Source organism: Ambystoma mexicanum, chromosome 1p (assembly GCF_040938575.1).
Source record: "Ambystoma mexicanum isolate Mex_15411 chromosome 1p, UKY_AmexF1_1, whole genome shotgun sequence".
In the NCBI taxonomy this organism is placed as follows: Eukaryota; Metazoa; Chordata; class Amphibia; order Caudata; family Ambystomatidae; genus Ambystoma; species Ambystoma mexicanum.
Window position 1 is genome coordinate 86,167,791 of NC_090921.1, and position 22,173 is coordinate 86,189,963.

At 45.8% G+C, this 22,173-nt stretch overlaps 1 protein-coding gene across 11 annotated transcripts in view; it reads left to right on the forward strand.

Annotated features, from left to right (window-relative positions):
• Positions 1 to 22,173, forward strand: part of CAMTA2 (calmodulin binding transcription activator 2) — a 1,813,542-nt gene that overhangs the window by 24,833 nt on the left and 1,766,536 nt on the right. The window lies entirely within an intron of this gene.

The window sequence follows — 22,173 nt, forward strand, 5'->3', positions numbered from 1 at the left end:
ATTCTTAGCCTAAATATCAGATGGGAACAGGTGTCGACCATCAAATGAAAATAAAGCAGTCCTAGTGGTGTTGTGTCAAACAAAAAGGCCTATACTAAGAAAACCTATTACCAATTCCTTAAACTAAATACAAAGGGCGTGGGGTTAAGTTCTGAAGAAAAGAAAAAAAGTGTTCTCAAATGATAAGTCAGGAGCCGGTAGACTGGGTCTGTCTTCCCCACATTTTGGGCACGGGGTAAGGTTGAGCTTGTAGCTCAGTATGGTCCTGGGCTTCTACAGCAGAAGACAACCGTTCCAAATGGCAGTTCTCAAGACCGTCGGTGGCCAAGTCTCGTTTCCTATGAAAGTCTCTTGCCTTCGGGGTCCGATGTGTTTAAACAATAAAACAACAAAGGTTCCTTTAACAAATGAAAGTTAGTTTCCACAGTTTAATGTGGGTGACGGTTTCACGCCTAGGTCCCCCTCTTCTGGGCAGCCCCTTCTTCGTATCGCTATTTTTCAATTTCCTGTAGGGTGATGGCTTCACCCTTGGGTCCCCCTCTTCTGGGCTGACCCTTCACTTTCCGTTCTCCACATAAAGTTCTGATGAAAGCTTTGCCCTCGGATCTCCATCGGCCGGGCTCGGATCTCTCTTGACTGTCAGTACTCTGGTGACGATTTCACCCCTGGATCTCCCCTTTGCCATGCTCGGACCTCTCTTGACTTCCAGTACTTGGGTGATAGTTTCATCTCTGGCATCCCTTCTTCGTGCTCACTCTTGCCATCTCGTTTAACTTCTACTTTGCCAAGGCATAAATTAGTTTTCAAAAATTGATTAGCAGAATTTGCTAATTAAAATATTTTTGGTTGGCAAATAAACCTATTTGATTAGCAATTTTGTACTCCTATTTTAAATGTCACCAGAAGTTAGCTTTACCCCAAGACATACAATTAGCAAGAATACAGCATTTCTCTGTACCTCTGAAGTAATACATTTGTGCAGTGAGTGTAAGATGTAAAGGTACACTGAAGCAGAAAATTGTGCAATGTAATGCCCATCAGGCCACCAACACTGCCTAAGGATAAATAATGCACATTTCTGTTCTTGCCATCACACTGGTGTGACTGGGTTGGATCAAATGCCCAGGATTACACATATTGGTTAAGCAGTGAAGCCAGAATTTGCCAGCAATTTACCAGATGATACCTTCCAAGCTCTAATTAGTACACGTTTGTTTTGTGTTTCAGGAACCACAAAATGGTTGTGTATTTGCAAAGAACACAAATCACTCGAAGCAACCACCTTTGGGGGAATATTTGCACCACCCTGACTATAAGACTACAAGTGATAGCCCCATAACATAATCTGCTTGTGAAAGGTCTTTTTAATATTGTTCCATTCTTGTAAGGTGCTGCCTCTGGCACCAACACAAAAGATGTTTTTTTAGTATAAAAAGATGGGCTGCGCTTTTCTTACCTCTCTGGTGACTCTTCTTTGTTTGTTGTCAAAGTCAGTGTGAAGGTTCACTCTTTCCTGTTATCGTCCTCTACAGACACATTGCAATGTCTACAAAACAGACAAAGAATGTGCTTAAGTGGCTGGAAATATTTGTCCCACCGGAACGGGTAGGAGAAATATTACTGCCAGCCACTTGCTAACTTCCCCATGTTGCCAGTTTGCAGTGTTATACAATAACACAGCAATTTATATATACTTTTGTTCTGGAGCTTAATGCCTTAGTTGCATTTGCGGGAGCCCTCCCGGCCGTCACTTCCCTTGGGGTATACAGAAGTGTTATCACCTCGTTGCCTTTTCACACGGGTTCCTCCACATCGGGCACTTGCTGACATAGGCTTTATAACCTTTCAGTGGGTATTATTGTTTCAACTTCCTGCTGCCTGGCCGTTTAGTTATAATCAGCGGCTGTTAACCCCCCAGATTATTTTTGTCATTTCATTGGGTAAAATTGATGTGACATCTTCTGTGATGTCATCATATGCTACTTACTATTTTTGAAACTGGTCCCAGAATGTTGGCATGTCAGTCTTAGATTATTTAGATGGATAGCAGTGTGCGTTGAACTAGAGGATGATTATAAAGAGTGTGAGTTGCGTTATTGTGGCTGTCGCAGTCATGAGAACATGGTGGCCATGACTCGAGCAAAACGTGCCTTGAGTGTGAGCTTCATTATAAGGCAGAAACGCACATATTCTATTCTAGGCAAGCTTTTTGGGAGAGGGGTGAAAAATCTGGGGCTTTGTTAGCAAGCTGCATACGGCAGAGAGAGAATAATAAGCAGGTGCTTTTTATTATGGATGAAAGAGGAATGAAGAGGAGAAAGAATGTGGACACTTGTGAGGTATTCAAGCAACATTATGCCTCGTTGTATACGGATCATATAACAGTCTCTGAAACGGAAATTAATGATTTCTTGAGTAGAGTAGATATGCCGGGGCTTACCGAGCAGAATTATTAGGCCTGGAGGCGCCATTAACAATAGAGGAAGTTCAAGATTCCATCAATGCTTTGGCAAATGGTAAATGTCCTGGCCTAGATGGTTTTCCCATAGAATTTTTATAAGACTTTTAGTCAGATTTTATCGCCTTTTCTTGTAACGTTATATACAGAAATGCTAGAAAATGAAGCAGTTGCTGAATCAATGCAGACGGCATTAATAACGGTCATACCAAAACCAGGGGAAAATCCATCATTATGTGGGAACTATCAGCCTATATCACTCTTGAATGTGGATGTTAAAATTTTGGCAAAAATATTTGCAAGAAGGTTGAATGGTTTACTACCAAAGCTTGTTCATAGAAACCAAACAGGTTTTGTGTGTGGAAGGAATAGTAGTGATAACTTGCTCCTTGATGTTATTTATCTCAAGAGACATTCATCTGATGCATATGCAGCGATTAGTATAGATGCAGAGAAAGCATTTCATAGGGTGAGTTGTTTTTTTTTACGCCAGGTTATGCTTAAAATTAATTGTAGACCACTTTTCATTAGGCTGTTCAGAACCCTATATGGAGGTGCTAAAGCGTTTGTAACTGTTAATGGTAGTCGATCTGATTGTTTCCAAATTCAGAAAGGTACTAGGCAGGAATGCCCTTTATCCCCACTATATTTTGATTTGTTTATTGAGCCCCTCGCCATTGTGCTTAGAAATAACCCTAATATAATGGGTATTCTTTTTGGAGAATATGTATTGAAAGTCCTTTTATATGCAGATGATCTCCTAGTTCTGGTCTCAAACCCTGAATGGTCTTACCCTGAGTTCCTACTGACATTGCAGGAATTTGGTAGATTTTCTAATTACAAAGTTAATGTTGCCAAAACTTTGATTTATCCAATTTCTGCGGCATGTCATAGGGGGTTGTTTGATGTTGCTCGGGAGATGTGGGCTGATTCGCGTCTTAAATATTTGGGAATTCATGTAAATAGGAATATTGAGACTTTACTTGCGTACAATATTCGCTTGAAGATTACAGAAATAGATAAGCTTTGTTGCAAATTAGAGAAGTTGAAACTGACTCTATGGGGTAAAGTTAGTGTAGTTAAAATAAAATGTCACTTCTTCCGAAATTATTGTATGTTTTTAGCATGCTCCCCCTGCCACTTTCAAATAGTGTGTTAATGGGTATTAATCAGTCTATGAGCAGGTTTCTATGGGGTGAAGGAAATAGGGCGCGAATTCCGAAAGATATTTTACATAAACCAATACATCTGGGTGGGTTTTGTTTTCCTGATATAAGGCGTTATCATTCGGCTTTTACTTTGCGTGCACTGCATCATTGGTTGGCGGATGCAGAGATTAATGGCATGGGTTGGATTAAAATTGAAAAGGAATCTATTTCTCCCACGCCACTAGACATGCTTTTGTTCATGGATAAAAGATTACCGATTGGTACCACTCCACCTTTGATAAAACATGTTGTGAAGGAATGGCATAAAGGTAATGAGATCCGGGGTGAAAAGATTTTATTGTGTGAAGAATTGTGTCTATGGAAAAATCAGGCTGTTAAGCAGAATAATAAGGTTATATCATGAGTCACGTGGCAAAATGCAGGTATTTGGAGAATTGGGCAGGTCTTTAATGGTCAGAATATGGTTGACTTTGAGTTTCTACGCTTTAAATATAAGCTCAAAGCAACTGAGATTTGTCGCTATAATGCTTTGAAGGAGCTTTTTGGTTTATTGTTTTCGCCGTTGAATGCTGCTATACATGCACCGCCAGCGATTTTCCTTCTTTCTAAGTCTGTACCTTTATCTGCATCTACCTTGTATAAGCTTATTACACCTTCTGCGTCCCAGGTGGTTCCACAATGTGGTAGGGCAAATTGGGACTCTGATTTGAATAATTAATTATCAGATTCTGAATGGAATCGTGTGTGTGCGGGTCCTCTTAAGTATAAGGTGGATTTGGATTTGAGGTATACACAACAAAGAATTAATCACTACCTATACTGGTCGCCGTTGAGAAATCTTGCAAGTTGAGTGCTGTAAACACCTGTTGGAACTGTAATAGAGAGGTGGGTAGCACGCTCCATATGTTGTGGTTATGTCGAAAAATACAGATATTTTGGGATGGTGTTTTCCAGAGGATGGAATTAGTCTTAGGCTTACCTATACCTAGAGAGCCTCTCCTTGGTGTGCTAGGTTTGATTCCATTGGGTATTGGATTGTTTAACAGCAAAATGTTCTGGTTATATAGAGCCCTTCTCCTGGCTAAAAAGCACATTTTAAAATTTTGGAAAAGTGATGCTTCTCCGAATACTGAGGATTGGTTGCAAGGTTTGTGCCTGCTATCCAGGAGAAAGAGAGGGTGTCCTTTAAAGCAAAGGAGCAACTTGACAAATATAAGTGGATTTGGGGAGCATTTAATGATCTCTATGCTTAGTTATCTATTGTAGTCTAGGAGAGGTTTAACAATATTTATTATTTTTTTATATTTTTTTATTTGTATTTAATTTCTTTCTTCTTTTCTTCCTTTCTCTCATTTTAATTTCAATTCTTGATTGTTCTTTATGGATAAAGTTAATATGATGGAATTGCATAAGTATTCTTTGAACATTGTGTTATTGTATTACATTTTGTTGTCAATGTGTAATATTAAATGTATAAATAAAGTTTAAAAAAAATAAACTGCAGTTATCTGACATACGAAGATGTTCCAAAATGGATCAGGTGTTACTGGAACCCTGGCTTTCAATCTCGCGATTAAATACTCGTGGCACCTTAATCACGACTGAAGGAATATCTAAAGGCCCTCTGCAGCACCATGCTCTTATTAGCACGGGGCCTGGGTGCTTAGAAAGTGGCAATTATTGCCACCCACTTTCTAAGCACCCAGGCCCGCACTAATCACAGCATGGTGCTGCAGAGTGGGAGGATGCAGATTCTGGTCTGGGTGACTCAGTCCGGGGTGAGGGAGAGGGGGGTGGTAGCGCTGCTGCTTTGGTGTCTCATAGTCCCTCAAATTATCCCAACCAGCGCGTGAGTGGGGGCCTATAGGAGAGGGTTGGGAACTGTGCAGCAAGGTCCATAAACGGGGCCCAGGTGTTCTGGAATTGGTTCAGATTCCCTGCTTGGAGAGCCGTGATCTTCTCGGCAACTACTGTGTCCCAGCATTTTGCCCACCCTAGCGGGATTGATGGTCCCTTAGGATTCTTCCAGAATCATGCTAATGCGATTTTTGCCGCTTTTAGGAGGTGTGTACATAGACGAGCTATGTGGCCTGTTAGGGGGAGCACTCTGTCCGCCCAACAGGACGATCCCTGGGTCCCAGGGGATTGCGAGACCTGTGATTGCTTTTATGTGGTCTAGTACTTCTCTCCAATAGTTTATTGCTTGCGGGCAGATCCATAGCAGGTGAAACAGGCTACCTTCAGCTTTACAGCCTCTTCAGCAGCCCGGTGTTATGTGTGGGTTGGCTTTGTGCAGCTGCGTCAATGTGATATAGTATCTGTAACAGATCTTATATCTGCACTCTCTGTTGGTGATGCATTGGGTGCTTTTATGGGTTCTCGGCCAGATCTTGTTGCAGGTTTCCTCCTCTATCAGTCGCCCCAGGTCTTTCTCCCAGTTGATCATCTTTGATTGTGGGGTCATACTTCTCTAGGAGCCGATATAATGTGGAGACCTTCCCTTTGGGTGGGGCTGATGTTTGTGTCAGCTCTAGTGCCGTGAGGTCTCTGGATCCCTTTTCCTTGACTGCTCTTTGGGATATCCAGTGCCGTATCTGGGACTATCTGAACAGCTCCCTTTCTGGGCTTTTGAATTTGGTCTTGCACTCTTCGCACGTGAGTGGATTGCCTCCCTCTAAAAAGTCTGAGATTGTTCGGAGGCCCCCTTCTTGCCATGTGGCGAAGCTCTGAGGCTGAAGGTCAGTTGAGAAGTCCGGGTTGCCCCATAATGGCCTCAGTGGGCCCAGAGTTTCTGTGAATCCCACTTTCAGGCTGCTGTTTTCCAGTTTATCACTGTGTTGTGTGTTGCTTTTAGGGGTCCTGTGTTCGGCTGATTTTTTTGGCCCCTGGATGTGTGGGAGGTCGATTGGGGGAGATTTAGACCACGCCTCTTCTATTTGCTTCTAGTCCGGTGGGTCTGAGGCTTGTGACAAGGTGAATGCATGGGCTAGTTGGGCTGCCCGTCTGTACCTTGCTACCTCTGGTACTCCTAGCCCTCCTGCATTGCGGCTTCGAGTCATGATTTGCTTTGCTATCCGCCCCCCCGGATCAATTTCAGTATAGATCGCTGTAGGTCATTTAGCTCGCTCTCTGGGATGTGCACTGGCAGTGCCATGCAGTGTTAGATTAGCCTGGGGATCAGGTTCATTTTTATTGCTGCCACACCCTGCCCAACCATGAAATCTCTTGCTTGTTCCAGAGGCGTATGTCCATTCTCAGTTCTCTGAATAGTTGTGGGAAGTTGCTTTGGTATGCTTGTGCATGGTTTTTGGAAATGTGGACCCCCAGGTATTGGATTACTTCTTCGGCACCAGGGGATCAGTGATTTGTGGGAGAGTTCCTCTTGCTGCTTCTTTGTAATGTTGATTGCTAGTGCGGCTGATTTGTCGTAGTTCACCCTAAATCCTGATGTGCTTTCAAACGCTTTTAGCTCTTCTTGTAGTGGGTCTAGGGAGGTGCTTGGTTGTAATACTGTTAGGAGAACATGGTCTGCCTATAGTGCCGCTTTATATTCCCTGCCACCTACTGAGATTCCTTGTATGCCCAGGTTTTGCCTAATTCTTCCCGCAAAGGCTTCCATAGATAGGACGAATACCATGGGTGAGAGTGGGCAGCCCTGACGTGTTCCCGGGTAATGGGTATGCTTTCTGATCTCCTCCCATTCACCCGCAACTGGGTCGTTGGAGATTGATAGTTCGCCATTATCCATGTGGTGAAGTTGTGGCCAAAACCCATGTGTTCGAGTGTGTTCTTGATGTAGTCCCAGCTTACAAAGTCGAACGCTTTGTGTGCGTCTAGAGATATGACCATGAGTTCTTCATTCCACCGTGCAGCGCTCTCGATAAGATCTAGTGTTCTTCTGATGTTTTCGAACGTATCTCTCCCAGGAATAAACCCAGTTTGGTCCCTGTCTATCAGGTCTGGGAGCACCCTCCACAGTCTAGCAGCCAGAACTTTAGAGTCTAGGTTCATGAGTGTTATCGGCCTGTAAGAGGTTACTTGCTTTGGGTCTTTCCCCAGTTTGTGGACTAATATGGTGATTGATTCCCCCATTGACTTAGTGACCTTGCCGGATTCTAGACATTAGTTGAATACCCGAGTGAGCTGTGGAGCTAGTGTTTGCGCGTATGATTTGAAAAATGTTGCCGTTAGTCCGGGCCTGGTGCAGTATTCTTCAGGGACTCGATAACCTCCATGACTTCCTCTACTGTTATTGGGACTTCGAGGGGTCCCATTGGAGTTTCATGTTGGGTGCTATGAATGGTTGCAGGTATTGCCTGCTCTGGTGTTGGTCCCCGGATTGGGTAGGGGGGGCAGACATAATTGTTTTGTGATGGGTTAAGAGGGCACTCATTTTTCCTGTGTCTATGTATCGGGTTATGCCATCTTCTCCAGTAATACAGACTATTTTATTCCTTTTGTGTATTCGCTGCAGCTTGTGGGCTAGTATGCGGTTTGCCTTGTTACTTTTGCAGTAGTAAAACTGCTTTGTATATGCAACGGCTTTAGCTGATCGGTCTGCCTAGTGGATTTCTAGTGAAGTTCTCGCTTTCTGCAACTCTCTCTCTAGCTTCCTAGATTGGTGTGTTTTTAGTCTCCTCTCTCTGAGACTTTTAGTTCCAGGGCGGATGTTTGGACCTTGTGTTTTCTTTGAAGTAATTAGTCAGTGTGTCTCTCACCTCTGAATCAACCACTTCGTCTAGGAGTATAGAGTCCTTTAGTTTCCAGTACCTCGGAGGGGGTGCTGGTAAGCCAGTTATTGCTAGGTCTGCTGAAATCATCCAGGTTTGGATTTGTATGTTCTCCAGACATGGGAATAGGGCCCCTGTGATTAGTAGTAAGTCGATCCGGGAATGACCTTCGTGGGCGTGTAGTCCCTGGCCCCTCTGTTTGAGAGCCTCCATGCGTCTACTGTTTCTGTTTTGCGCTGTAGTTTGGTGAAGGTTAGGGCTTGTGTGTAGTCTAAATTGGATGGTGGGAGGTTTTTGTTTACTACGGGGGTCTGGGACCATGTTAAAGTCCCCTCCCATGAGAAGATACCCAGTGGCGAATGTTGCCAGTATTGGGACCAGATTCTGTAAGAATTTGTCTTGGTCCTTGTTGGGACAGTAAATCCGGCTATGGTGATTGGTTGTTCTGAGATATATCCCTTTACCAGGATGTACCTGCATTCTGGGTCTCTTTTCACTGTGGGATCCTGGAGTGGGAAATTGTTTCTCAATAGGATAGCCACCCCCTGCATCTTTTCCCCTGAGGATGCAAAGTAGGCCTGTTTAAATCACCTAAGTCATAGGCGATGCTCGTCAGTGGTTAATAGGTAGGCCTGTTGGATAATTACCACATCAGCCTCTAGGTTGTTGAGCCTGCTCTCTGCCAATTTGCGTTTCCTTGGGCAATTGAGGCCGCCCACGTTCCATGTAAGGATGCAGATGTTTCTATCCTCATCCGGCCCCATTAGGTTCATGTTGTAGCGCCTCTATGAGCTCCTTTATTCCTGGCCTTTGGGTTGATATTTTGCGGGCCCCTTTTGGTGAGTGTGTATCTGTTATGCCTGAGTTGTAACAATGTTTTACTTCCTTTGGGCTAACATGCTCCAACTTCCACCTCCCGCGCTCCCTCCTCCCCCAGCTCCCACCTGCCCTCCTTTCCCCAACTCCTTGGATTGAGATCAGCCTCATCCAACGGGGTATGCTGGCTGGACCTCATCGTCGAGCTAATAGTGGCCAACATGACCCGAGCGCCGTCAACAGGACGGCCAGAGAGCGCGAGGCCGGACATGGCGGGACCGTGTGCCTTGCCATGAGCCCACTGTTACACATCGCTGCAAGTGGTCTTTATGGGCACGGACCCGCTTGTGCGGCGCCCTGATTCCTAACATTTCTAAGATGGAAGCTGGTGAATTTTCCCGACCCGCTGGCAGCGGTCTAGTGGTTGCACGCTCCCTTGACGTGCGGACGACCGATCACGTGCTCCTTTATCCGGAAACGAAGCGACCAGTGCTTCGCGTCGCTTCTGCCTTTGACGCTCCGTGAGTTCGCTTCTGAAACCTTTCTCTTCATGCTCTCATTTCTCTCTGTTGTTTACGGCTCCTACTTACCCTGTGTTACTTTCTCTCGTCAGATCCTCCTCTCCGCCTTCGCTGGTTTCATTCTCAACCGGCTTCGCGAATCCATCTTATTTGTCTCCCATTCCGGACAGATCCCCATCTGAGTAAGTTCCCTTTCTCTAGGATTCCCTTGAATATTTTACCAGGTCCTCATCTCCTGTTATCCTTCCAGACTCTCCCGAAGCTGTCCTTTAGAGCCAGGTTCCAGATCCAAACTTTCCCTCAGTCCTATTCGGGTGAGAGTGTTCCCATTGATATCTCTTTCCTTTTCCTTCTATGGGCCCTCCTCTAACCTAACCCTCCTCTAACCTGCTCCCTATTTCTTCACTTTTCATTCCTGCAGACAAGGTGTCTTGTGTGATTCCCGGGGGTTCCAGTCAGAGACGTCCAACCTTCCATCGTAAAACCTGATCTACACGAGCTGGGATTTCGTCCAGGGTTTTCTTCCCATTGAGGGTTTCCCTGGGAGTCCTGCCCGCTCTCCTGGGTTACATTACCCTGGGCTGAGTGGCCAGGGCTGTCACTGGGAAATCTTCACTGCTGCTTAATCCTCTCAGTTGGAGTCATCGATTGCCAAGGTGAGCTGTGTGTGAGCTATTACTTGATTTAATTCTACAACAGCTTACTCAGATTTACACAGTTCCCTAACAGTAATATCAGTAAGCGACGCCTGAAAGAATATTGGCAATCGTAATTCCAAATGGAACAACAAATGCAGCAGCTAATGACGGCCATGCAGGCCATGTCATTAGAGGTACAATCCTTGAAACAGGATAATGCTCAACTACATCACGTAGCTAGAGCTTTTTCAGACACTCCCCCGTCGTCCTTACATTCCATTATGTACGACGGTGAACCCTACAGACTAAAAGAATTCCTTGACAGTTGTACCGTCCAATTCACATTCAAACCTCGCTTCTTCCCTACCGATAAAGATAAGGTAGGCTATATTATTTCCCACCTTTCTGGTCCTGCGTTAGCTTGGGCGACTCCTTTAGTAACCTCTAACAATGTTATTCTCGATTCTTACACCGCCTTCACTAACAGCCTCAAAACCATGTTTGGAAGAAAGGAGATTTCGGTTGCCACACAAGAGAGACTTCTCGAGTTAAAACAAGGAAACAAAGAATTACTTTGGTATATCACTCAGTTTAAACAACTATCCTCTGAACTAGGCTGGCCAGATGAAGGTCTCCTCACTCTTTTTCGGAGAGGTCTCACAGATGAACTAAAAGACGAGGTCTCTAAAGTCCCTCGTCCCGCTAATCTAGCTGATATGATCACATTAACCATGCAGATTGATTACCGAATGCATGAAAGGACATGCGAAAAGAAAAAGGGGAAAGGAACACGACCACAGTGGGATCATTCCCCAACCCCTCAGAAATCTCTGTCTCCTACTGAAGAACCCATGCAAGTTGGGACCATTCGAGGACCGATTTCAGCTACTGAAAGGGATAGAAGAAGATCTTTGAAACTATGTATGTACTGTGGGTCCTCTACTCATGTTTTGAAAGACTGTCACTTAGTTCCTCCTCGTCGCTCTCCTATTCCCAAGTCGGGAAACTTCAAAGCCTTACCGTTGGGGGAAGACCGGTAAGTGCCTAGCACCATTCTTCCTCGTATCAGACCAGTATGTCACTTGACAACTCTCTCAGCAACCAGGCCATGGTGGTAGTTTCTCTTTCCATCCTGCTACCAGAAAATGTCATCCCAGGTATTCCGGCCTTAATAGACTGTGAAGCGGCCGGTAATTTTGTGGATGTGGAGTGGGCAAAATTACACGGTATCTCTCAGGTACCAAAGACTTTGGTTACTTCTATTCAGGGAGTAGATGGTACACCTCTGAGTTCGGGTCCCATTAAAGAGCAAACCATTCCGCTCACTTGTAAAATATCTAGCCATAAAGAAACCCTGGTTTTTGATGTAATCAGAACTGCCCATTACCCAATTATCCTAGGACTCCCTTGGCTGAGATTACATAACCCATTCATAAACTGGGCTGCTGGAACCCTTTTTCTAGGGTCAGAATATTGTGTCCGTCATTGTCTTTCTCAAGAATCAGTGGGGATCCGTATACCTTCAGATGAGACACTCAAACCGACTGTATCTTCCATCAGTCAACTTGAGATTCCTGACTGTCATGGGCCTTACCGATCAGTGTTTGAAAACCCTGAATTTCCTAATCTCCCTCCTCATCGAAGAGATGACTGTCACATAGACCTGCTTCCCGACCAGCCCATTCCCTTTGGCCGCATGTACGTTCTTTCGCAAAGAGAAAAGTCGGCATTAAAAGAATACCTTCAAACCCATTTACGGAATGGTCTCATTTCTGAGTCGGTGTCTCCTGCAGGAGCATCATTATTCTTTATCCCCAAAAAGGACTCTGATGAGCTCCGTCCCTGTATTGATTATCGGGGTCTCAACAAGATAACCACTACTGACAAATATCCCATGCCTCTCATCACGGACATTGTTGAAGCGGTTCGAGGGGCGTCTTGGTATACCAAGTTGGACCTTCGTGGTGCATACCATCTTATTCGTATTGCACCCGGAGACGAATGGAAGACCGCATTTCGGACTCCTTTTGGACATTATGAATATCACGTTATGCCATTTGGCTTAGTTAATGCTCCTGCGATATTTCAGAGATTCATGGACCATCTATTTGCCGACATATTGTTCCGGTTCGTCATTATCTATCTCGACGATATCCTTGTTTACTCCAACAACCAAGAGGAACATATTCATCATGTTAACACCGTACTAGAATGCCTGCAATCCAACCATCTGTACTGCAAAGCATCCAAATGTGAATTCCATCAGAGACAAGTTACCTACCTAGGATTTGTCCTATCCTCCCTGGGCATTTCCATGGACCCCAAGAAGATATCCGCAGTTGTGGATTGGCCTATTCCAACAGGAATAAAGGACATACAGAGGTTTTTGGGGTTCGCAAATTTTTATCGTAAATTCATTCCTTCCTTTTCAGAAATCATACTCCCCTTGACTCGACTTCTCAAGAAAGGGGTATCATTTGTTTGGAATGAATCAGCTCAGAAAACATTCGATATTTTGAAGGAAATGTTTACTTCCTCAACAATTTTGATCAACCCTGACCAATCCAAACAATTCATTGTCGAGACAGACGCTTCTCAGAATGCATTAGGAGCTGTGTTGTTACAGTCATCAGAACAAGGTGAAGAAAGACCGGTGGCATACTTATCCAAGACATTTAATTCTGCTGAGATAAATTATTTAGTACTTGAGAAGGAACTGATGGCTATCAAACGCGCCTTCGAGGAATGGAGACATTTGCTTTTGGGCTCTCCCTTTCCTGTCTTGGTGCGTACTGATCACCAAAATCTCAAGGTTCTCCAAAATGCTTATACCACTAACAGCAGACAAGCACGTTGGGCTTACTTCTTCTTACCTTTTCGGATAGAATTTATATACTGGCCTGGCAGACAGAATTTAAGAGCAGATGCTTTATCCCGTAAGGATTCTCCAACTTCCTCGTTTAGCCCAGAAAAGAGGTTCCCCAATGCTCGGTTTATTGCAGTACTCACTGATTTCCTGCAAGAGGTACGAACAGCCACCGCTTGTAATAAGACTTTTTGTGAAGACCTGGCATCTACCTATCTTCTCTCCAAAGAAACAGAATACTACTTTCATGGTACTCAAGTTTTGATTCCCGTTCCTTCTTTACAACTGGAGGTGTTAAAAATCTGCCATGACTCACAAGCTGCAGGACATAGGGGAGTACTTCCCACATTGGAACTCGTCCAACGACATTTCTGGTGGCCTTCCATGAGATCTGATGTCCGGGACTATGTTGCCGCCTGTAAGATCTGTGCTCTTGCTAAGTCTCCTCGCTCACCACCATTAGGGTTATTAGCAAGAATGCCCATACCAGACCGTCCTTGGCAAATCATTTCCACTGATTTCATATCTGACCTACCGCCATCAGCGAATATGACTACTATCATGGTAACGATCGATTACTTCACCAAGTTAGCACACTTTACCCCTCTGCGAAGATACCAAATGCTCCTTCCATGGCCAACATTTTTCTCTCTGAGGTATTTTCTCGCCATGGTCTACCGGACACAATTGTGTCGGACAGAGGTCCCCAGTACACCTCTCTCTTTTGGCAACAGGTCTGCCGCATTCTGGGTATTAAACGTGCCCTCTCTTCTGGATATCATCCTCAGACGAACGGTCAAACTGAGCGATTGAACCAAACCCTCGAGGGATATTTACGGTGCTTTATTTCAGCGGCTCAAGACAATTGGGTGGAACTGCTCCCACTAGCAGAATTTGCGTACAACAATTCTTTACATTCTGCTCTCCAGTCCACTCCCTTCTTTTGTACCTATGGTTATCACCCTTCCTTTGCTCCGAGTGTGTCTCCCTCTGATTCTGGCTGTCCGGGTGTGGATTCTCTGATTGCGGATATCCATGAGGGACAGAGACTGGCTAAGCAGTCGTTGCAGAAAGCTCAGGATCGAGCAAAGAAGTATGCTGATCGTCATCGTCGAGACTTTAAGGAACTGACCATCGGGGATTCGGTCTGGTTGGCTTCCAGATTTCTTCCTCGTCATTTGGTCCCATCTAAGCTATCTCCCAGATACTTTGGTCCCTTTCTAGTTCTCTCCAAGATTAGGGCGGCCGCTGTCCGACTTGCCTTACCTGCGTCCTGGTCTCGGATTCACCCGGTTTTCCACCTGTCTCAGATTAAGCCAGTGGTGCGGGATCGTTTTCATCGCAATAGTGATTCTCTACCTCCTCCGATTCTCACTGACAGTGGTCCTGAATTTGAGGTAGCTGCTATTTGTGACTCACGATTCCATCGTGGTCGATTGCAGTTTCTGATTGACTGGAAGGGTTATTCTCCTGCTGAAAGAACTTAGGAGCCAGCTTCTGGGGTTCATGCACCCCGTCTTGTGTGGCGTTTTTTCCTGCTTCATCCGGGTAAACCAGGGGCGTCCTCCCGGAGGAGAGGGCATACTGTTACACATCGTTGCAAGTGGTCTTTATGGGCACGGACCCGCTTGTGCGGCGCCCTGATTCCTAACATTTCTAAGATGGAAGCAGGTGAATTTTCCCGACCTGCTGGCAGCGGTCTAGTGGTTGCACGCTCCCTTGGCGTGCGGACGACCGATCACGTGATCCTTTATCCGGAAACAAAGCGACCAGTGCTTCGCTTCGCGTCGCTTCTGCCTTTGACGCTCCGTGAGTTTGCTTCTGAAACCTTTCTCTTCATGCTCTCATTTCTCTCTGTTGTTTACGGCTCCTACTTACCCTGTGTTACTTTCTCTCGTCAGATCCTCCTCTCCGCCTTCGCTGGTTTCATTCTCAACCGGCTTCGCGAATCCATCTTATTTGTCTCCCATTGCGGACAGATCCCCATCTGAGTAAGTTCCCTTTCTCTAGGATTCCCTTGAATATTTTACCAGGTCCTCATCTCCTGTTATCCTTCCAGACTCTCCCGACTCGCCCGAAGCTGTCCTTTTCAGCCAGGTTCCAGATCCGAACTTTCCCTCAGTCCTATTCGGGTGAGAGTGTTCCCATTGATATCTCTTTCCTTTTCCTTCTATGGGCCCTCCTCTAACCTAACCCTCCTCTAACCTAAGAGACGTCCAACCTTCCATCGTAAAACCTGATCTACACGAGCTGGGATTTCATCCAGGGTTTTCTTCCCATTGAGGGTTTCCCTGGGAGTCCTGCCCGCTCTCCTGGGTTACATTACCCTGGGCTGAGTGGCCAGGGCTGTCACTGGGAAATCTTCACTGCTGCTTAATCCTCCCAGTTGGAGTCATCGATTGCCAAGGTGAGCTGTGTGTGAGCTATTACTTGATTTAATTCTACAACAGCTTACTCAGATTTACACAGTTCCCTAACAGTAATATCACCCATTGTAGGGTGTTATTGGGTCTATGTGTCTGCGGTGTCAACTTTTGTTGTCAATTGCTCCAGCTCCCAATTCGGACTCCCCCTTCGGGGTGCCCATGATTGTGTTGTTGGCGTGTTTTGGGAGAGCGGATAGCTGCAATGGGCAGCTGGAGTTTGGTTTTAATCATTGTTCGAGGGTCATTCTGGTTCCGTGACTTTCCAGGGGGCCCCGGAGTCTGCACTTCCTCATAGCTCGCCCGGTCGGAGGTGGTTTCATCTTGCCTTGGCTATGTTTTTCGGATTCAGAGGCTCCGCTTTCTTGCCCTTTTCCCATGAATTTCTCTGCTTCCTTTGTTGTGCGGATGTACCTCTGAGTTCCTTCTCATGTAAAGTTCAGGGCCGTTGGGAAACTCCATCGATATTGTACCTTCTGCTCAATTAACCATGCTGTGCAGTTGCGGAGTGCTTTCCTCTTCTGTAAGGTTGTGATGGAAAAATCCTGGTACAGTGAGATGCTTGACCCCCTGAAGATGCCCTGCTTGGATGCTCTTGCCTCCCTCATGATCTCCTCCTTTATTTTGAAGAAGTGGATCCGTGCTAGGACATTGTTAGGAAACGGGGAGGATTGCCTCTGGGCTGTCCGATGAACCCAAGCGAGCTCCAGGGGGGAGGTGTCTGGGAGGGTCAGGATGAACCTAAACAGTTCCCTTGTAACGTTCTCCAGTTCTGCATCTGTGATTGTTGTGGGTATTCCCCAGAGGCAAATGTTGTTTCTCCTGGAGCAGTTTTCCCCGTCCTCTTGCTTGAGCTCCAGTAGATCGCATTTTTCCTCCAGGGCTACGATTCTGTTCCGATTTCTTTCTTTCCAGGTCAAAGGCATGATCTCATACATTGTTTTCCAGGTGTCCTGTGCGTCTTTCCACCTCTGCCACCCTTTTGTCAAGTTCTGAGATTTTCTTTGTGACCTCTTCGGTCCCCCTTTGGATCTCTTTTGTTATTGCTGCTAGTAGGTCTTTGAGGTCGGACTTGGTTGCTGATTGGGCAACTTCTGGGGCTTCAGGTGTGGTGGGCATCTCCCGCAGCGGGGTCCGGTATGTGTTTGGGTTTCTTTAGCTTCTCAGAGGAGGGGTTGCCCATCAGTGCTGCAATGTCAGTTTGTTTCGTTGCCTTACCACGTTTCGCCATGTCTGTGTTGCTGGTTCTGGTCACAGCCCCCTGAGGTTTGTGAGCTATAAGTGATTTTAATCCGGCACACACCCAAGTCAAAACTCAGCATGTAGTGCACAACTGAAATCCTTATTTATTTTTGTCTAAAAGTTCATTATTCTGAACGATATACCACTCATATCATACCCTTCTCCTGGAAACCCCCTGGTCACACTGAACCAGGAATCGGGCAGGTTTGCAAAGGTAAATATTTATTTATGTATTTAAGATTTAATCACAATATGTTTTAATTAGGTACACAACAATCACCAGTGGGGTGACAGAACACTGAATGATATCTTTAATACACTAGGAATAGGTAATAAGAAAAACAAATGCAGCACAGAAAAGAATACTTTTGTGTTGGTTCAGATCAGATAGCATTGTGGTTAGCAGTTCCCCCCTGCAACACCTCTCTACCCCCCAATAGGCAATGTAAAGAGATAGGAGGAGAGAGCAGGCATTCAGGAATAGCATAAATCAAACAGAGTATTAGTCCCACTTTCCTCCAGCAACACAAGAGAAAAACGGAATTGACTTTCAACTGTCAGACTGGCTTTCAGGATTGACTTTAGAATGGACTGGGCAAAAACACCAAATATGGTCAGAATTGCTGAAATTGTTATAAATTCTTATGGGAGCCCCTTTGGATAGTTGCACACGAGCACAAGCAATGATTTGGTCAGCAGAAAACAATTGAAATCTTAGGGTCCAAGTCGGAAGCAGTTAAAAGCTATTTTACACGTGTAAAATTTCTCAAAATGAAAATTCGCGGCAAACTTTTCTGTGTGCGATATTCGCGATAACGGGATAATCACCATGATTTGCAATGTTCTGGGTGCTAGGGATAGCTGTGGATGTTAGCTACAAGTAGGAGTTACAATTTTGTTTCTATCACGAAAACTGAGGGAGTTGTGGAGGTTTTAGTCAAGGTCGGTTTTGTAAAATAGGCGCGAGAAAGAAAAACAGAAATGCACTTTTAAAAATGACAAATGAGTTTGCTTACACTAGGGGATGACTATGAAGAAGCGAATACCACACAGGGATTACAGTCACTGGATCAGGGTGATCATCTGATAAGGAAACCCGACTTCTTCAGACGAAAAACAAAGGGTCAGCGCAAAGATAGTTCTAACAATACTGTTTCTGAAGGGAAGATGGGATGGGTTGGAGCTAGGGATAAGGCAAGGCAAAGTACATATGCTATGTGACACAATTCTTCCTATTTATACTCACTGGATAAGTTTTAAATGGGACCGTCGGTTCTGGTCATGGATAGGGTCTGGTCTAAGAAAACAGCACATCAGGCACAGGACTGGATCATCTGAGCCGGTCGCCGTATTGGCAGATGATCTGCTCTTCTAGTCTGTGGGTATTTGGATCAGCTGGATGGCGAGTTCCTCAGGCAAGCCTAGTGGTGGCAAGCCATAGAATTTCTGGATACTGGTTCAAAAGGCCTTCTCACCCACACAGCGCTTTACTGAGTAGACAGAATAAATTTGAGGATTGGGGCCTTGTTGGAAATCAATAGTCTCTATTGCTGGCAAGAGATTTGACATCTGGAAGAATATTTAAAGCTGGAGCCCATCTGCTCTTTGCTGTCTCTATTTATGCCTTAAAAATGACATCACAAAGGGGGTGTATGAGCCGGCTTAGCTAAGCTTGCCCTTGTGAAAGGTGATTGGGTCAGAGTCTACTCTCTGCCTTGATAGGAGGAAAGAAACAGAGTGTCATCTTTATGGTGTAATTGTATGATGCTGAGAATCCACCCCTAGCCACTGGAACACAGTCTAATTTTGGCAAAATACATATTTACATATGTGCAACCTCTATAAAAATCACATATACAGATTGCATATTTTACATAGCAGCTATTCCTCAAAACCCTGTAGCTGTGGGATCATGTTTCCCCTTTCTACGGAAATTTGCTCTTTTTGCTATGAACACACTTTTCAATTTTTATGCAAGTTTCCACAAATGTGCGTGTTTAACATGGAATGAGTGTATAAAGTTTCACAATTCTAGCGGAAATACAGACCCCATAAACACACATTTATTGCCATTCCTGTTCAGAATAAGCTACACGGTTGTACTAAGTTTTCAAAGGTAGTGCTAAAAATCAGGTTAATTAATCTGCCATTTTCAGATTTTTCACCCCTTTCGATAATGAAGTTCTACACCTTCTAAACATGTCAATTTTTCCTAATATCCTGTGAACACGAAATGGGCAGCATTTGTCACTCCTTAAAGCATGTGGTTCCCCCCTCCTTTGTAATTTGCTTCTGTCAGCGAGGAGTTTCCTGTGCTGCAGCAGTTTTACGGCCTTTCACACCTTCAATGTCCTGGGTTAGAGGATGGTCATTGTTCCTTTGCCCTCTGTAAACCAGATTCTGTTCATGCCCCGCAATTAACACCTCCCCGTGAGTTTCTGCTGAGAGAAGGCCTTCCTTCTGGGAGAAAAACCTGCTTTTCAAGTTATGGCAACTTCAGCCACGCTAATTAACTTTTTAAACTTAACAAAACCCACATTTGTTGCATCACATACAAATACATTTCTTCCTTGGCCTTAAAATCTGTGAAATCAAACACACAACTAAAATCAGTATTCTTTTTTTGGCAACAATCCTGTTTAGGTTTGCTAATTCAGCAGACTTTTAGTTTTAGGTCAAATTGAAGCTTCCTCAGTTCTCCTCTGACAGCTGTCATTCAAGCGGCCCTGGGTACTACACCTAGATTTTGGCATGGCTGTCAGTTTTCAGACAATCCAGTTTTCTGATTAATGTTTTGCTCTTCATATCAGGACTTTGTATGTTTACAATGCTTCATTAGACACATGACTTTTAGAACTAGGCAAGATTTTAAATGTTGAAAAGTGTTGTGTTATAGGCATTTTGGAGTTTTTGGGAACAAAACAAATGTCATTTGTAGGCAAATGTTTGGGTTTCATTTGCAAAGTGCTGCTTTTCTCTCTGCACTCTGTTTGCTGGTCATGGGACCCACTGGCACATTTCTGCAGGATGTGCTCTATTCCACTGCACATGCACCATGGGTGACAAGTTATGCATCCCTCTTTTTGTGTGCTGAGGCACACGGTTTTTGTAGGTTTTTGGCGCGCACAATTGTTGCTATTTCTATCCCCATAACTGGCAGGGTGATGCCGCATAGCATAGCGGAGTGCGTCAATACATCCCACAGTCCGTCCTCCGGTGTAGTTATGCGTGGGAGCCTCTAATGCCTCTGGTGTGCTGAAATGGCGTCTAGCTGCCTGGGTTTAGTCTATGGCTCTGGCCGTGGTCCCCCTGTGCGCTGGTGCCCCTTGCCCCAGGGGATTGCCCATTTCTGAGCTGTCTCTCTGGCTCTTTGGGAGTCTGGTTAAGAGGCGCTTTGGAGATGTATTATCTCTTGTGCAGGTAGGGGGGTAGCAGGCGCTGATGCGGGCACTTTTGCCTGAGGGCTCTTCTTTCTTGGTGAGCTAATGGTTTGCCCTGTTGGTGTTGGCTTGGTTGAGGAGTTCTTCTGGTTCCCTTCTTCTGTGGGGCCCGATTCAGGACACTGCCCGGATGGGTGTTCTCCTGGATGCTGTGTGGTGTCTCCTTGGACGGTTCCTAGGTCTGACCCTGCCTCTCCTCTGCCTGGGGTGCATGGAGCATAATTTTTGGTTCTTACTGTGGGATGTGGGGCAGCTGGTGTATTTCCTTTGTTCCAAGAGACTCCTGGGGCCTTTCTTCACTATTTGCGGTGCATATTCGGAGGGGCCCTTGCTGCGATGCGTCGTTTGGGGAGGTTGTTGGTACGCCTCTGAGGCCTCTAAGGGATTTCCCCCCTTCTGTTGGCCGCTGATCGGACCGGGTCTCGATGGAGTTCCTGTGGGTCTTGCGCAGGGGGTGCTTGTCCGTGCTCCCCGCCCCTGTGATAGTGCTCCTTGCGTGTTGTGGTTCTGGTTGCCGGGTGTGGCAGCTCAGGTGTTTGGCAGGCAGGAACCCCCTCTGGGATATTAACTAGCCTCCTACAGTCAGTGAAGAGGGATCCTGCCGGCGGCTTGCGCGTACCTTCTGTGTTGTAGATTGCTGCTGTCGGGAGCGCCGTCGGTAGTCGGCACCCGCTGGTCCCTCTGCTGAGGTTGCTTGGCACGGCGGCCCCGTGCTGCATGCTATCCTGGGCAGTACTTTCTTGTGGGCGAGCGTTGGGGCCTCCTTTATGATAGTGGCGCCATACTCGAGCCCCTCGGTTGGAGTCCGTTGGTGGCGCCGGGACGTGCTGGTACGCGTCTCTCCCCTGCTATATTGACCCAGTGCACACTGGGCTCAGTCTACAGGCATCGAGCTCTCCAGCAGTGGGTCCTCAGACGCTCAGGTTAGCGGCGTTGCCTCTGATCCTCCGTGTCATCCCGCTTCTTGCCAGGCTCCGCATCATAACGCCCGCCATTTTGGTTATGGTCCTGGTGGCCGGCCGCGGCTTCGACTAAGCGATAGCTGGGTGTTGGAGCTGTTTTGAGCAGATCAGCGCGAGGTACTTCAACTTCATATGGTATTGTTTTGGGCTCTTAATAGAGGATATTCTTTTCATAAATCTGCTCGAACAGTGGGTCCAGCCAGGAGCTTTCAGGGAGCCATGCTGTTCGTGTCGGCTCCAAGCCACGCCCCCGAATAATTCCTTTTATGCAACTTTCCCCAACCACCACTCTGGTACTGAGACGAAGAAGAGGGCTATGGAGGAGTTCAAATGGAGAAGCTAGACATGTCCCTTTAATTATGGTTAGGCAAGTGGGCTAAATGACAACCACCTGTGGTCACTTAGTAAGCCCAAAGGATATAAAAATGCAGGCTGGCGAACCGTAGAGACCGGAGTGGGAGACTTGAGTGTGGGAAGCCGTGTCAGGCAAGGTCCAGAGACGCCAGGGTGAGGCATGCGCAGAGAAGGTCGGGAAGTCCTACACCCTCCGTGTCGGCGCAAGTGGGAGCTGTGGGTTGCTGAAGCACACCGGTCGCTGTGGACCGCTGTGGACCAACTGTAGAGCCAGAGGTACTCTCCCCGACGAGTAAGAGAAAAGCAGAGACCGCGGAAGCTGAGCGCGAGGAAAGGAACAAATTCATCAGGAGCTGCCGCCTGAAGCCAGTGAGTGCAGATGGGCTTCTACAATATCCAAAAGACCACAAAAGAGAAAACGCACACCCTTTCTTATCAAGAAGATGGTAAGTATATATTTTGGATAATTTAGAGCTCCTATGGCTCACAAAATCTCATGTTAATCTTAAAAGGTGCGGGGGAGAAACAAATGACTCTAAAAGTCAACAATATTG